This window comes from Neovison vison, chromosome 11, assembly GCF_020171115.1.
Source record: "Neovison vison isolate M4711 chromosome 11, ASM_NN_V1, whole genome shotgun sequence".
In the NCBI taxonomy this organism is placed as follows: Eukaryota; Metazoa; Chordata; class Mammalia; order Carnivora; family Mustelidae; genus Neogale; species Neogale vison.
The window spans coordinates 58,061,402-58,075,718 of record NC_058101.1 but is presented as its reverse complement, the minus strand read 5'-3'; the positions used below and the strand labels follow the sequence as shown (position 1 = coordinate 58,075,718).

Sequence of the window (14,317 nt, the reverse complement as noted above, 5' to 3'; positions counted from 1 at the left end):
CTCATAGAAACAGAGTAGTATGGTGACTGTCAGGGACATGGGGTAAGGGAAATGGGGAGATGTTAGTTAAAGGGTACTAGCTTTGAGTAATAAGATGAACATTACAAGGATCTAATGTACAACATGGAGAGTATAGTTAACACTACTGTATTGTTTACTCAAAAGTTTCTATGGAGTATAGCTTTAATGTTCTCACCATAAAAAACAATAATAATAAAATGTTAATTATATGAGGTGAAGGATGTATTAACTAACCTTATTGTGGGAAACATTTACCAATATATACATGTATCAAATCATCACATTGTATACCTTGAGCTTACACAATTTGTCAATCATATCTCAATAAAGCTGGGGGAAAAAAAGACATATTTAGGTTCTGAGCAACACCTAGACCCATAACAAACACAGATATTCAATTGTCGTTAGGTTGACACCTCTCAACTTGGAGACAACTATAACACACAAACAAGATTGAATTATTCTTGAGTAGGAAAAACAGACAGGAGGACTCAAGCACATTGAAACCCAAAAGAGTGTTCAAAAGGAAAGAATAAGAAGGAGGAGGAGGAGGAAAAGTTGGAAAGTCAAGACAAAAGGAAGGAAAAAAAAGAATAAATATATAATAAATATATATACACACACACATATATATATACACATACATAGATATATTCACTGAAAAGAGAAATATATTCATTCTTTACAGATCAAAAGATCAAAAGACACAATTGGTTAGATATTTAAAATTACACCATGCATTACTTAGCTTGTTCATAAAATTGTCATTGTTGACATATTTAGAATTTTTAAGGATGAGAAAAATAAGGCAACATTTCTGGGAATGATGTTAAATATTTTTAAAAGAATTTTTGTATCCTTTCACTCCCAGATATGACCTTAAAGTCCTTAAGAAATATTTTCAAAATAATCCAAAATTTATTATTTTTCCTTCTGGGCTTTCACATCTCTAGGATGAGATTACCACCAAGGTCTAATCAAGCAATAAAAATTTTATGGTTGTAATAAAGTGCAGAATGGAATATCAAGAGCCAAAAATCTATGCTCCAGAGACCAAGTATGAAGAAAAGTCAGGAAGGAAAAAGATAATTATTGCCTGAAGTCATAGAGGCAGGCTTCATGGAGGACATGGGACATGAGCCATATCATTATGGTGGATATCTGGGTGAGTTTTTTTTTTTTTTCTTTTTACCTGTCCAGTCTCCATTTCCTAATTCTTTTTCTTTTGGGAAATTTCTTCAACCATACTTTACCCATTTGATTTAAATTGGGACTAACCCCACTTTGTACCATCAATCCATGGGTCGGCTCTGGCCTAGAGTTTGGCCAATAAGTATTGCATAGGTTTGTTGAGGGTAATTAATATATTTAGGTCAATAGAGTGAAACATGAGGCTCTTGCGAGAATATACTAGAAAGAAAAATTCTCTTTCTACTGAAGTTACTAAGTTGGTAGAATGAAGTAGAGCTCCAAATGATCATCCTGACAAATTATGAGAGAAACTTAGAGATGGCAACCCAAAATACGCATTCCAGGCAAGCTTTCATGAGTTCTCAGACCCATTCATTCCTGAAGGAACTAGATATCCTCATGGGCTTTTCATTTATACCATCACAAATTCCTCTCACAGTTCAAGCCAATTTGAGCTGTCTCTGTTCCCTATAAACAAGAGTCCTGGTTAATAAAAGTGCAGATATGAATTGGATTCAGAGAGGTGGAGACAAGTGGTGAGGGCATTCCAAGTGAACTACTGTCCATCAAGAGCAAAGGTCAGGTGTAAAAGCAGAGGTGCAATGGGAAGAAGACAAGGTGATGTATTGGGACAGGACATAAGATAAATGTTTTTGTTGGTCATATGGGGTTAACAGATGAAAGACTTTAAAACACATCAATGAAAGACCTTATGCCACTGATGTCAAGGAATCATTGAGGATTCCTGAGCAGTAATCATAGTGATGAGATTAGTTTATATCTCTACAGTATTGTACAGCTTCCAGAGTGATTACCTATGCATTATCATATTTAATGATATTTTAAAGATATGAATATTATTATACCTATTTAAAGACAGGGAAAAGGGAATTTAGAGAGGTGATGTCAAATATACATTATACCCTACCTCCACTGCCTAAACCCTTCAACAGTTTCTCATTGTTTTTAGAATAATTCAAGCTCTTTACCAGAGACTACAAGTTTCTGCATGATATGATTCCTCGCTTCCTCTCTACTTTTATCTCACTCCCTGCCTTTTATACACTCTCTGAATTGTTCACTGTGCTCCAAGATACTGTGCTGTCTTCCATTTCTTCAAAACGCCAAGTTGTTTAGAATTCAGATCCTTAACACATGCTGTTCCTCTGCCTGGAGGAATGCATTAATACTGGACACATATGTAGCTTTAAACTTTGCAGAAATAAAAATAAGCAAAGAAATTATTTTGAAAAATGTCTTTTAATCCAACTATTTAACACACTTCAACATGCATGAGTATGAAAATTATGAAATAGATTTATATTCTTTTTCTCAAAGTATTAAAATCTGATTCATATCATATACAATTGTTATATCAATCTGAATTAACCAAATTTCATGCTCAAATAAGAATATGTGGATTGTGGTTACTATTTTGGACAGCATTAGGTTAAAAGTGTTCATTATGACTAAATTTAGATTTGACTAAATGATTTCTTCCCTAGACTTCCGTGCATGGGATTTAGCAGGAAGACTAGAGAGAACATACAACAAATAAAAGAATTATATTCTGTCTGTATATCTGAATTACCAAGTGAGTTAGTGCTTCAATCCCTTCAACCTCCTCATACTTATAAATCTCTTAAGATCTTGTCTGGCACAACAGGAACTCAAGGGGTGTGAACAATTTTTTTTAATCAGTATTATTAATATTAGAGACAGAATGTGGATACAGGTCTCCTGACTGCCAGCCAAATGCCCTTTCCAGAACCCCAAGGGACCTCTTGTGTTAGCAATACATTTATGCTAAAAATACATCATGGGTAGCCACCAGAACTATGCAAATTTGCACACTGGATTCCTGATGCTGTAAGATCTGAGATGTTCCAAATCACCTGTTTGCAAAACAAAGCACTGAAAAACAAAATGATTTCATTTTCCTGGATTGACCTTTAAATCCATTCATGCTGCCTCGACTATGCAGCCCTAGCTGCTAAGAACCCCGATGTTCTTATTAAAGATGCAAGATCCAACTTGGGACCAGAAAGCCCTAAATGCCTGTCGTGGATTAAAGTCAGCATTGGAAGGCCAAGCATTTTTTTTTTTTTTATGTGAATGTATGCCCATCAACGAAAAGACTTAATGAAGCCACATTTTAGTTACATTCCCACTAATGAATCAACTGAGAAAAAAGAAGGCTAAAAATACTTCATAACTATCTTTTTGTAAGATCCTGAGAACTGACAATTGGGAAAAAAATGGATTTTCTTAAAACAAGGACATCTTGAGGACAGCCATAGTAACCGAATCAAAGCCACATTTTTACATAAAAGGGAGAGGATAATAGTGAGTGGTTAAATACCTAATTAAATCTATTTTCTAGACATGAATCCCCAAGATACCTTTGTTGTTAATGCTCACTAAATATTTTTTATAGGTTACTTAGTCTCTCAGGAAACCTGTCCTCATATTAATAATTCACTGCAAGATAAGGACAGACACAAATGCTCATGACCAATGTGACACAATCATAGGTACGACACTCATCCACACCCCTACCCAGGTAATATGCAAAATCCAAACCCTCTTACTCTGAGAGGAAGACACAAAGTGGGTTATGTGTATGGTAGATGAGAGGGCTTTTGTCCACAGCATAAGAAAAAGGGGATGATTTCATTTATTTATCTATCATAATGTAAATGCTCATCTACCATGGGCCAGGTATTTTGCTAGATCCTGAGGATAGAAAACAAATAGTGTCCTGCTTTCATGGAACTTACAGTCTTGTGGAGAAGGAAATAACCTTATCATGTAATTACAGAATAATAATTAAACTTAATAATTTCAGTAGGTTGTTTCAGGGCCTATAATCAGTATTTAATACATACGATCTCAGTTAATCTTCCCAATGGAAATGAACATCAATTTACAATTTAGATAAGTACTACAAAGAGGAGCATGGTTATGGCAGCAGGTCATAGGAGGTCTTAATTTGAGAGATCAGGAAGTGACAAATGAGCACTGCAATTCTGATAAAGGTTTAGCAACCAACTTTTTAGAAGAAAAATCATGATGTGTCACGTTTGCCCATTTCCATAGTATAAATACTTCCATCGTGTTTTATGTTAAACTACCAATCTGATGTCACTAAAGGGGAATTGGGAATAGACGTGTACCATCAACCCTGTGAAATAGGCAGCTCCAGCATATCCATGCAATAAGCTAAGATCTATTTAGAGAAGACAGGCATCAATTTGGGCCTAATGCTCTGTTGTTGCCAATAAGTATATGCATCAGTGTCTGACACAGGACCACAGGTAGAGATGGGGGTGTCCTGAGAGACATTATGAGGGATCCAGCCAAGAATAAACACATGCCAATAATTTACCTATAGAATAAATATATGCCTTGCCTTTACAAATAAACTATAAAATTTTGTAAGCAATTATATATGTTTATTATTTATAATATACTACATTAACAGCTTTGTTAAGTTTACTGTACTTTTGTTTATAGAGTATTTTGTCAATAAGGAAATATAATCTAATCGAGAAAATGAGACATTGATGCTGGGTCTTGAAAATGAGTCAGTTTTCTCAGTTATGAAAGGGAGATAAAGAGATTTCAGAGAAGGATCCTATTGATAGGTGACTCAGCATGGCCCTGGTGTGGATAGATGGAGCATGGTCTTCTTGGGGATGGCAGGGATATAAGGGTTGTGGACTGGGGTTAGATGTGAAGGGTTTGGTGATTGTCCTAGGTAGTATGGCCATCCCACTACCTATGTCTGGTTCTCCATGAAGAACATTAACCTGGAGAATAAGCAGAGAAGACTTGTATCTTAGAAGGTCCTCTCATTAATGGACCTTTCATTAATTTCATTAATGGACCTTTCATCTTGGAAGATGGTTCCAAGATTAAGAATCTGAGAACACAAAGACCAGTTCAAATGTTATAGAATTGTTAAGAAACAGATACTTAGAACCATACCAGAGGTGACTAGGTGGCTCATTCAGTTAAGTGTCTTTGGCTTAGGTCATGATTCCAGGGTCTTACCATTGAACTTCACATGGGGCTCTCTGCTCAGTGGGGAGTCTGCTTCTCTCTCTCCCCCTCTGCCCCCTCCCACTTGTGCACTCTTTCTCTGTCAAATTAATAAATATAATCTCAAAAAAAAAAAAAAAAAAAAAACACCATGCCAGTGGAGATGCAAGAGAATGGGAAGGCCAAAAGTTAAGGTGTTCCTACCACATTTTGTTCCCCTACCCAAATGTAGACTTGTAAATTCTTACCAGATCACTGGATGATACAAAGATGGTGAATATTGAAAGAGAAGGTCAGGGGCACCTGGGTGTCTCAGTCAGTTAAGCATCTGCTTTTGGTTCAGATCATGATCTCAGGGTCCTGGGATGGAGTCCCACATAGGGCTCCCTGCTCAGTGGGGAGTCTGCTTCTCCCACTCCCTCTGTCCCTTCCCCCTGCTTGATCACTCCTACCAATTTATCCAATTATATAACACAGTCCTTTTAAAATATAAATGAAAGTGGACTATGCACACTCTTCTTCCCAAAGCTTAAATTTATTTCCTGCCCAAAATAAAAGAAAACAAAATCTTGACAGTATGCCAAACTAGGACTAAAATGATATGATGCCTGAATCTGCTTTGAAATTCTTCATTAAGGAGAATGAGGTTAGGTAAAGTAAATGAGACAAACTTCCAGCAATGTAGAATCTAAGAGTGTATGAGAATGTATTTTATCCATAATTCTAAATTATTCTAAATAATTCTAAATATTGTGCTAGTAATTCATCCCACTTTTTTGTATTTTTGAAGTTTTTCATAATAAAACTTCTTTACAAATCTAAAAATAGAAGAATAAAGTCAGCTTTGTCATAATCAGACATGTAGACAACATACAAGTAAAACGAGTTTCCATGAAGACCCAGGAATTTTTCAGAAGAGTCAGAGAGGAAAAGATTTGTCTATAGCATTCATAACAAAGAAAAAAAGGAAAAATGAAGTCACTAAGTAAATTCAATTTTTGTCTGTTTTGCTTTGTTATTTGGTTGCTATTTTCTCAAGAAAGAATGTAGAACAAATTGTCCAATCCTTAAACATATAAAATAATGTAATGTGGAAAATAGCACAGCAGAATTCTGGTTTTGTGGAAATGACTACCTGGAAACACCTGAGGTCCCTATATAGAAGGGATACTCAGATAAATCTCTACTTTTTGTCTAACTCTTATGAGAAGTTTTAGTTTCTAAGAAATGTGGCCTCTTTAGATCACAAAGAAGCTTGACACCTGTTGATCCAGCAGTCTCTACATTGTTTCCCAGGGAGCTCCAAGAAAACCCTAAAAGAGCCTAGTTCATTCAAAGGTATTTAATGAGGGACGCCTGGGTGGCTTAGTTGGTTAAGCAGCTGCCTTCGGCTCGGGTCATGATCCCAGCGTCCTCGGATCAAGTCCCACATCAGGCTCCTTGCTCAGCCGGGAGCCTGCTTCTCCCTCTGCCTCTGCCTGCCACTCTGCCTGTGCTCGCTCGCTCTCCCTCTCTCTCTCTGACAAATAAACAAAATCTTAAAAAAAAAAAAAAGTATTTAATGAGTACCTATTGGATATCAGACAATGATCTAGGAATTTAGTGAACAAAACATGTGAAATTTTTGCCCTACCTTAGAATGGAAAGTGATAGGTTCTCAGTGTTCAGTTGTTAACTATCTACCATAAGATTTGCCTTATGAGTTAGTAGTCCATTGTAAGATTTTTTTTTAAAAGAAAAAGTTTTGATAAAAATGGGTCAACACTATTTAAAATTTACAAGTTTATGCTCCACAAATAAGTGAAACCATATGATACTTGATACTTATTTGTGGAGCATAACAAATAACATGGAGGACATAGGGAGATGGAGAGGAGAAGGGAGTTGAGGGAAATTGGAAGGGGAGGGGAACCATGAGAGACTATGGACTCTGAAAAACAATCTGAGGGTTTTGAAGGGGTGGGGGGTGGGAGGGTTTTGAAGGGTTTTGGAGGAGCCAGGTGGTGGGTATTAAGGAGGGCACGGATTGAATGGAGCACTAGGTGTGGTGCAAAAACAATGAATTCTGTTATGCTGAAAAGAAATAATAAATAAATAAATAAATAAATACACCCCCGCTAAAAAAATATAAAATCAAATTTACAAGTTTACTCTAACCCCTTGCTTTAAGATTGAAAAAGTTATGGCTCAAAGAGAAAAATCAGACTGCCCCAGGATGCATACAAATATTGGCAGGGCCAGGACCAAAAAGCAAAACTGCTGAATCTCAAGTGATTGCTTTTCTCACTTCCCACATTCTTCTCTCTCTTCCCTTGGCTGATTGATCTAGGAGAAGCTCACAGATTTGGAGTGAGAAGCTTGACATCTGAATGCAAAGAATTAATTCCATTTTCCTGATACTTCTTTTCCTCATTCACAAGATGAGGATACATGTGGTTTAGAGAATCAAACCAGCTAAAGTATGTTGTACACAATTTATATATAAACTGTAAAATACTATACAGTTGTTAACAATTATAGTCTAATGCCCTAAGTCTTCTCACTGATACTCCTCAGAGCAAAATAATTGAAAGATGGAGTAATAACAGCAAAATGAAAAGAAAATAAGATGCACAAATTGATTATCATATGGTTTCACTTATTTGTGGAGCATAACAAATAGCATGGAGGACAAAGGCGAGATGGAGAGGAGAAGGAAGTTGAGGGAAATTGGAGGGGGAGGTGAACCATGAGAGGCTATGGACTCTGAAAAACAATCTGAGGGTTTTGAAGGGGTGGGGCGGTGGGAGGTTGGGGGAGCCAGGTGGTAGGTATTGGAGAGGGCACGGATTGCATGGAGCACTGGGTGTGGTGCAAAAATAATGAATACTGTTACGCTGAAATAAGTAAGTAAGTAAATAAATAAATAAATAAATAAATTCTTATAGTTGAAGCAAAATAAATATAAATAAATAAATAAATAAATAATCTGGGTTGCGACCTGGACTTCCTATATGATGTCAGTTGTCAGTGACCCCGCATGCAAGGATTGAGGCCTGGGCTCTAGAAAGTCAAACAGACTCTAGAGGAGCATCATTATTTGAACTATAAAATGGAGATGAACCAACAGAAACTACTTCATTGTGTTCTCTTTGAGATGGTACTTTTAAAGCATTGATTACAGTGTCTAGGACATAGTAGGTGCTGAATTATGATCGATTATTATCTTTAACTCTAAAATATTGAAAATAATTCCATCTCATAGGATATTCATTAGTATTAAATTAACTAAGGTTAATGGCACATCCATTAAGTGACTGATGTATATGAGATATTGAATATGTTCTTTCCCTTTCTCTTTCTTCTCCTGATATGTGAAACTAGATGCAACAATTATAATTACTGGAAAACTAAAAGGCACATGTCACAAGTCTATTTCTCTAAGTCAGTGGCCATACAATTTTAGTGTATGACATAATCTCCTTTAGATTTGTTAAAAACAAAAAAGCATCGTTGGTCCCACCTCCTACAGAGAGGAAGCCCAGAAATCTGAATTTTAGCAAACATCCCAATACAAATAATACAAATGATGAGTTAACACTTCCTGAATGGTCTAAGCCCTTGTTACTCAAAATGTGGTCCTTGTTCCAACAACTGCATCACCCAGGGATTTGCTAAAAATACAGAATCTCAGCCTTATACCTAAATTACTGAATCTTCACCCAATTTTAACAAGATCCCGAGGTATTTCCTGTACATATCACAGTGAGTCGTGTTGGTCAAAACTCTTTTTCTGGGCGGTTAGGCAAGTCATGATCACCTGGATCTCATTGGCTTCTCCTCTAAGAAAATCTTTTCATTACATTTCATCATAAATGTCATCTTTATGAGAGATTGGCAGAAAAAAATGGGCTTATTGATATATTTCAACATTTCTGCTGAATTACTATCAGAGATTTTGTCCATTATATTGTCCAATGTCTTTCATTTGAAAGTCTACATAAGTTAATTTTACAGGGAAAATGTCACTTTTAAAATATCTCTCTATGATGATTTTCTTTTTATTTTAAAAAATGGGAGTGACGAATGATTAGGATTTTTTTTCCCATTGGCTGCTATCTCAAAATTAAATTTGATATTCAATGATCATAACTCTATTAGCCTAGGTTTGGGGTATGTTAATTGTTCTTTCCATCGGCATAGCTCCAGCTTTTCTACTGCTCTTTTTTTTTTTCTTTTAAGATTTATTTATTTATTTGTTTGTTTGTTTTGTTTTTTTTTCAATTTATTTATTTTCAGAAAAACATTATTCATTATTTTTTCACCACACCCAGTGCTCCATGCAAGCTGTGCCCTCTATAATACCCACCACCTGGTACCCCAACCTCCCACCCCCCCCACCACTTCAAACCCCTCAGATTGTTTTTCAGAGTCCATAGTCTCTCATGGTTCACCTCCCCTTCCAATTTACCCAAATTCCCTACTCGTCTCTAATGCCCCTTGCCGTCCATGCTATTTGTTATGCTCCACAAATAAGTGAAACCATATGATAATTGACTCTCTCTGCTTGACTTATTTCACTCAGCATAATCTCTTCCAGTCCCGTCCATGTTGCTACAAAAGTTGGGTATTCATCCTTTCTGATGGAGGCATAATACTCCATAGTGTATATGGACCACATCTTCCTTATCCATTTATTTTTTTTTTTGTTTTATATTAGGTTACCCACCATACAATATGCCATTAGTTTTTTTCAAATTTATTTATTTATTTTAAGCATAACAGTATTCATTATTTTTGCACCACACCCCGTGCTCCATGCAATCCTTGCCTTCTATAATACCCACCACCTGTACCCCAACCTCCCACCCCCTGCCCCTTCAAAACCTTCAGATTGTTTTTCAGTTTTTGATGTAGTGTTCCAAGATTCATTGTTTGTGTGTAACACCCAGTCTACTGCTCTTTTAAATATTTGTTTTAAACATATGCATAATTTATGTACTTAAAAAGTACACAGGCTTATGCTTGTTTGCATTTTTACACACCCTTATAACCACCACCCAGAACAAGATATTGAGTATTTTCACACTCCCATATGCTTATGTCCCTTCCCAATCAATAGATCCCAAACCCAACTCCATCATCTGACTTCTGTGGCATTGATTAATTTTAGCCATCCTTGAACTTCATATAAATAAGATCATAGACTACACAATTATTTTGTGTCTGGTTTCTCTTATTTAAGATAATGTCTTTGAAATCCATCTTGTTATTGTGTTTATCAGTAGTTTTCCCTTTATGCTGCTGTGTAGTATTCCATCGTATAAATATATCACAATTTTTGGTTCTTCTACGTTTCTGTTGATGGGTTTATGACCTGTTTCTAGCTTGAGAGTTTCTAGCTTGAGAGTATTATGAATGAAAGTAATGTGAATATTTACATATAATTATTTTGATGGAGATGTGTACTTATTTCTTTTTTAAAATTATTTTTATTAACATATAATGTATTATTTGCCCCAGGGGTACAGGTATGTGAATCATCAGGCTTACACATTTTACAGCACTCATCATAGCACATACCCTCTCCACTCTCCTTAATGCAGCCACCCTATCCCTACCCCCACACCTCCCAGCAACCCTCAGTTTGTTTTGTGAGATTGAGAGTCTCTTATGGTTTGTCTCCCTCCTGATCCCATCTTGTTTCATTTTTTCCTTCCCTACCCCCAAACCCTGACCCTGCCTTTCAAATTCTTCATTTCAGAGAGATCATATGATAATTGTCTTTCTCTGATTGACGTAGTTCTAATGGGTGTATAGCTGGAATTGCACTCTTCCTAGTCTAGGTACACGAGTAAAGCCTTTCTGGACATAGGGAAGATATACATTAGTACTGGAAATAAATTTTTCAAAGAACAAGAATGAGGAACCATAAGAAGACAAGAGAGTAAAGAAACAATATAACAACATTTCAAGATTAAGTGTATACTATAGTATAGGGGGAGAATACTGGTTAAGGAATAGAGAACCCTGGAAATCTTCTTTAGAACGTCACTTCTTTCTGGAGCTTTCAAAAAGATTGGTTGGTAGACTAGATGTCCTCAATGATTCTATCCACCTTGTTAATCTAGGAATTTAACATGAATTTTTTTAACTGAATCATCTGGCTGTTTGAAAAGGAAATACATAAGAGTCCTTTCTGATTAATAAGTTGTGAGGGAGAATACTTTTAGAACTTTTCTTTCAAACGTTGAAATTGTTTCTCATGCCAGGCCTATTTTGTGGAGCTGACTGATCAGAGCCCATGGTATTCATTGGGCCACAGTTACTGGAGAACAAGGCCACTGTAACTTATAAGGCAGGAACCCACATTGCCCATCTTCTTTTCATTTTGTCTTCTGTGGCAAAAATCTCTGAGGCAGAGCCTCAGCTCCAGGGCAGACTGTCTTCCCTTTTAGTCTCCTTTTCCCCACCCCATGTCCTTGTTTGGGTGAATACATTCAGAGAACTTGCTGTCCATTTACATGCCCCTTCCCCAACAGGTATGCTTTCACCCATGAGTCCCAATACATAAATTTGGGAGAGATAAGACACCTCACTTCCTCTTTTATTTATCAACTCTAATTCAAGATGATCAGATATCCATATATTAGTGTGTGATAAATTCTTGGCTATTAACAAAACATTGTCCTTCTGATTTTTTTTTTTTTTTTTTGCCTTATGTATAACATTCTTTTAGTAAAGAACCCCAGCAGGAAAACGGTGAAAGGGTATAGGGCTGCTTGGACTCCCTCAAGGACTTCAGAAACAGGATATTGAGAGATCACAGAAATCTTATAACTAGAGCAGTCAAAGGTCATGTGCCAAGAAAAACGAGTTGTTAAAACAAGGAACCATGAGGAGAATACTGGCATATTATGGCTGCCAGAGAGACAAGCTTCATAAACATTCAAGCCACATATCCCATAGCCACAGATCAGGAGGGTTTCTTGGCCTTGAATGCCAGTGAAAATAAAGATGCTAGGGGCACCTGGGTGGCTCAGTGGTTAAGCCTCTGCCTTTGGCTCAGGTCATGATCCCAGGGTCCTGGGATCAAGCCCCACATCTGGCTCTGTGTTCAGTGGGGGGTCTGCTTCCCCACCCTCGCCTGCCTCTCTGCCTACTTGTGATCTCTGTCTGTCAAATAAATAAATAAAATATTTTTTAAAAAAAGTAAAAAAGAAAGGTGCAAAAGAGAGACAGGAGCTCTGGGAACCACATCTTATTTCCAGACTCACCTACTGAAGAACCTGACCATGTCATGGAGCATTAATCTGGGCATCTGCCACAAGCCTGACCTGAGCTTCTCTCTTTATATAACACATTTATCTGCCCCAACAGCTTTTATTTTAAGGCTTTAATTCCAATCCACATATGAAAAAAATAATAACATTTAGAATGATTAAGACACCTACCCTAGCATGCACAGTTATTATGTGGTGAAATCAACTTTAGACTTTGTCTGACTGCAAAGTCCATGACATCTTTGCCATAACCAGCTGGCTCCATCTATCATTCTACAAATGAAGACATTACAGGGCAAAAAGCCTCTACAAGTTGTCAGAGTCAGGATGAGAATCTGGAACTCCTGACTTACTACTGGGTCGGCCCCTATCCTACTGCCCTGTCTTGTTAAGGCTAAAACAAAGCAAAGCCTCATGTGGTTTTCAAGACATTTTCTGAAATGTCATGAAGAGATTATTTTGTTATCTCTCTTTTCAGACTCAACTACTGGAGTCATAGTGCCTTGATTTGAAGCCCAGCGCTGTCATTTGAAGTGTAACATTAGCAGGTTACTTAGTTTTCCTGTGCTTTAGGGTCTTCATTTATAAAGTGAGAAAAAAGCAATGCCTTCTTAAGAGGTGTTAAGACTAAATGAGATAATACATGTAATTAGTTTGCAGTTGCCTTAGACACGCAATCACCATATCATAAATAGCAACTATTATTATTTATCTTATATTTCTGATGCATTAGCAGGCAAGGTGGTTCCATTGTAAAGTTAGAGGCTTGGGAGCTAGGAGGATGATTATTCCTCCCATGATATTCACAAGTCTCACAGATTATTACTCCCATGATACTCACAAGTGTACTCAGGCACACTTCCTTAGGGACTTTGATCAGGTTGCTTTCATAGATGAGAGCAAAGAGCCAGAGTATGCCTCACCCTCAAAATTTTCCAACAGGTTAATTCATTATAATCCACCAGACCCTGAGCTGGGCTCCAAGACTCCAGACACGAAAAGGATAGAGTGCTTCCTCACAGTTCAGCCAATCAAAGGCCCCTCAACAAATGAAGACAGTACAGTGGAATGTTGAACTATGTTGAGGAAGAGGTAAGACCAATTCTAATTGCCAGTAAGGCTCGTCAGACAGCCCCAAAGGTCACTAGCAAGTTGCTCTAGAACTTGATGAATGCTCAAGCTGAAAATCCAGCCTGAGATCCTGGGAATAAGACTGAGGGACAGGAAGATGATTATTTGTCTTTGAGCAAATCTCTTTTCTGGACCATTGATCCCTCATCCATAAAATAGGTAGATTTGTTAGGACCACAAAGTATTAAAGAGGAAATGTGTTTATTGCTCACTCAGCTGTACCTGTACCAAAATTGGAACAATACAGAGAAGATTAGCATGGTCCCTGTGCAAGGATCACACACAAATTTGAGAAGCATTCTATATTTTCAATCGAAAAATAAAATTCATACAGAATAAAAAGAGGAAATATGTTTGGCATGTAGCAAGCATGGACTAAATAATAATAATAATAATAATACTCCATAGTGTATATGGACCACATCTTCCTTATCCATTCATCCGTTGAAGGGCATCTTGGTTCTTTCCATAGTTTGGCGACTGTGGCCATTGATGCTATAAACATTGGGGTACAGATGGCCCTTCTTTTCAGGACATCTGTATCTTTGGGGTAAATACTCAGGAGTGCAATTGCAGGGTCGTAGGGAAGCTCTATTTTTAATTTCTTGAGGAATCTCCACACTGTTCTCCAAAGAGGCTGCACCAACTTGCATTCCCACCAACAGTGT

General features: G+C 37.1%; 1 non-coding gene across 1 annotated transcript; it reads left to right on the top strand.

The window, feature by feature from the left end:
- The first annotated feature begins 13,855 nt into the window (after window positions 1-13,855).
- Window positions 13,856-13,959, top strand: LOC122890691. The gene has a single exon (XR_006381141.1). It is a non-coding gene; the product is annotated as a U6 spliceosomal RNA (small nuclear RNA).
- The last annotated feature ends 358 nt before the right edge of the window (window positions 13,960-14,317 follow it).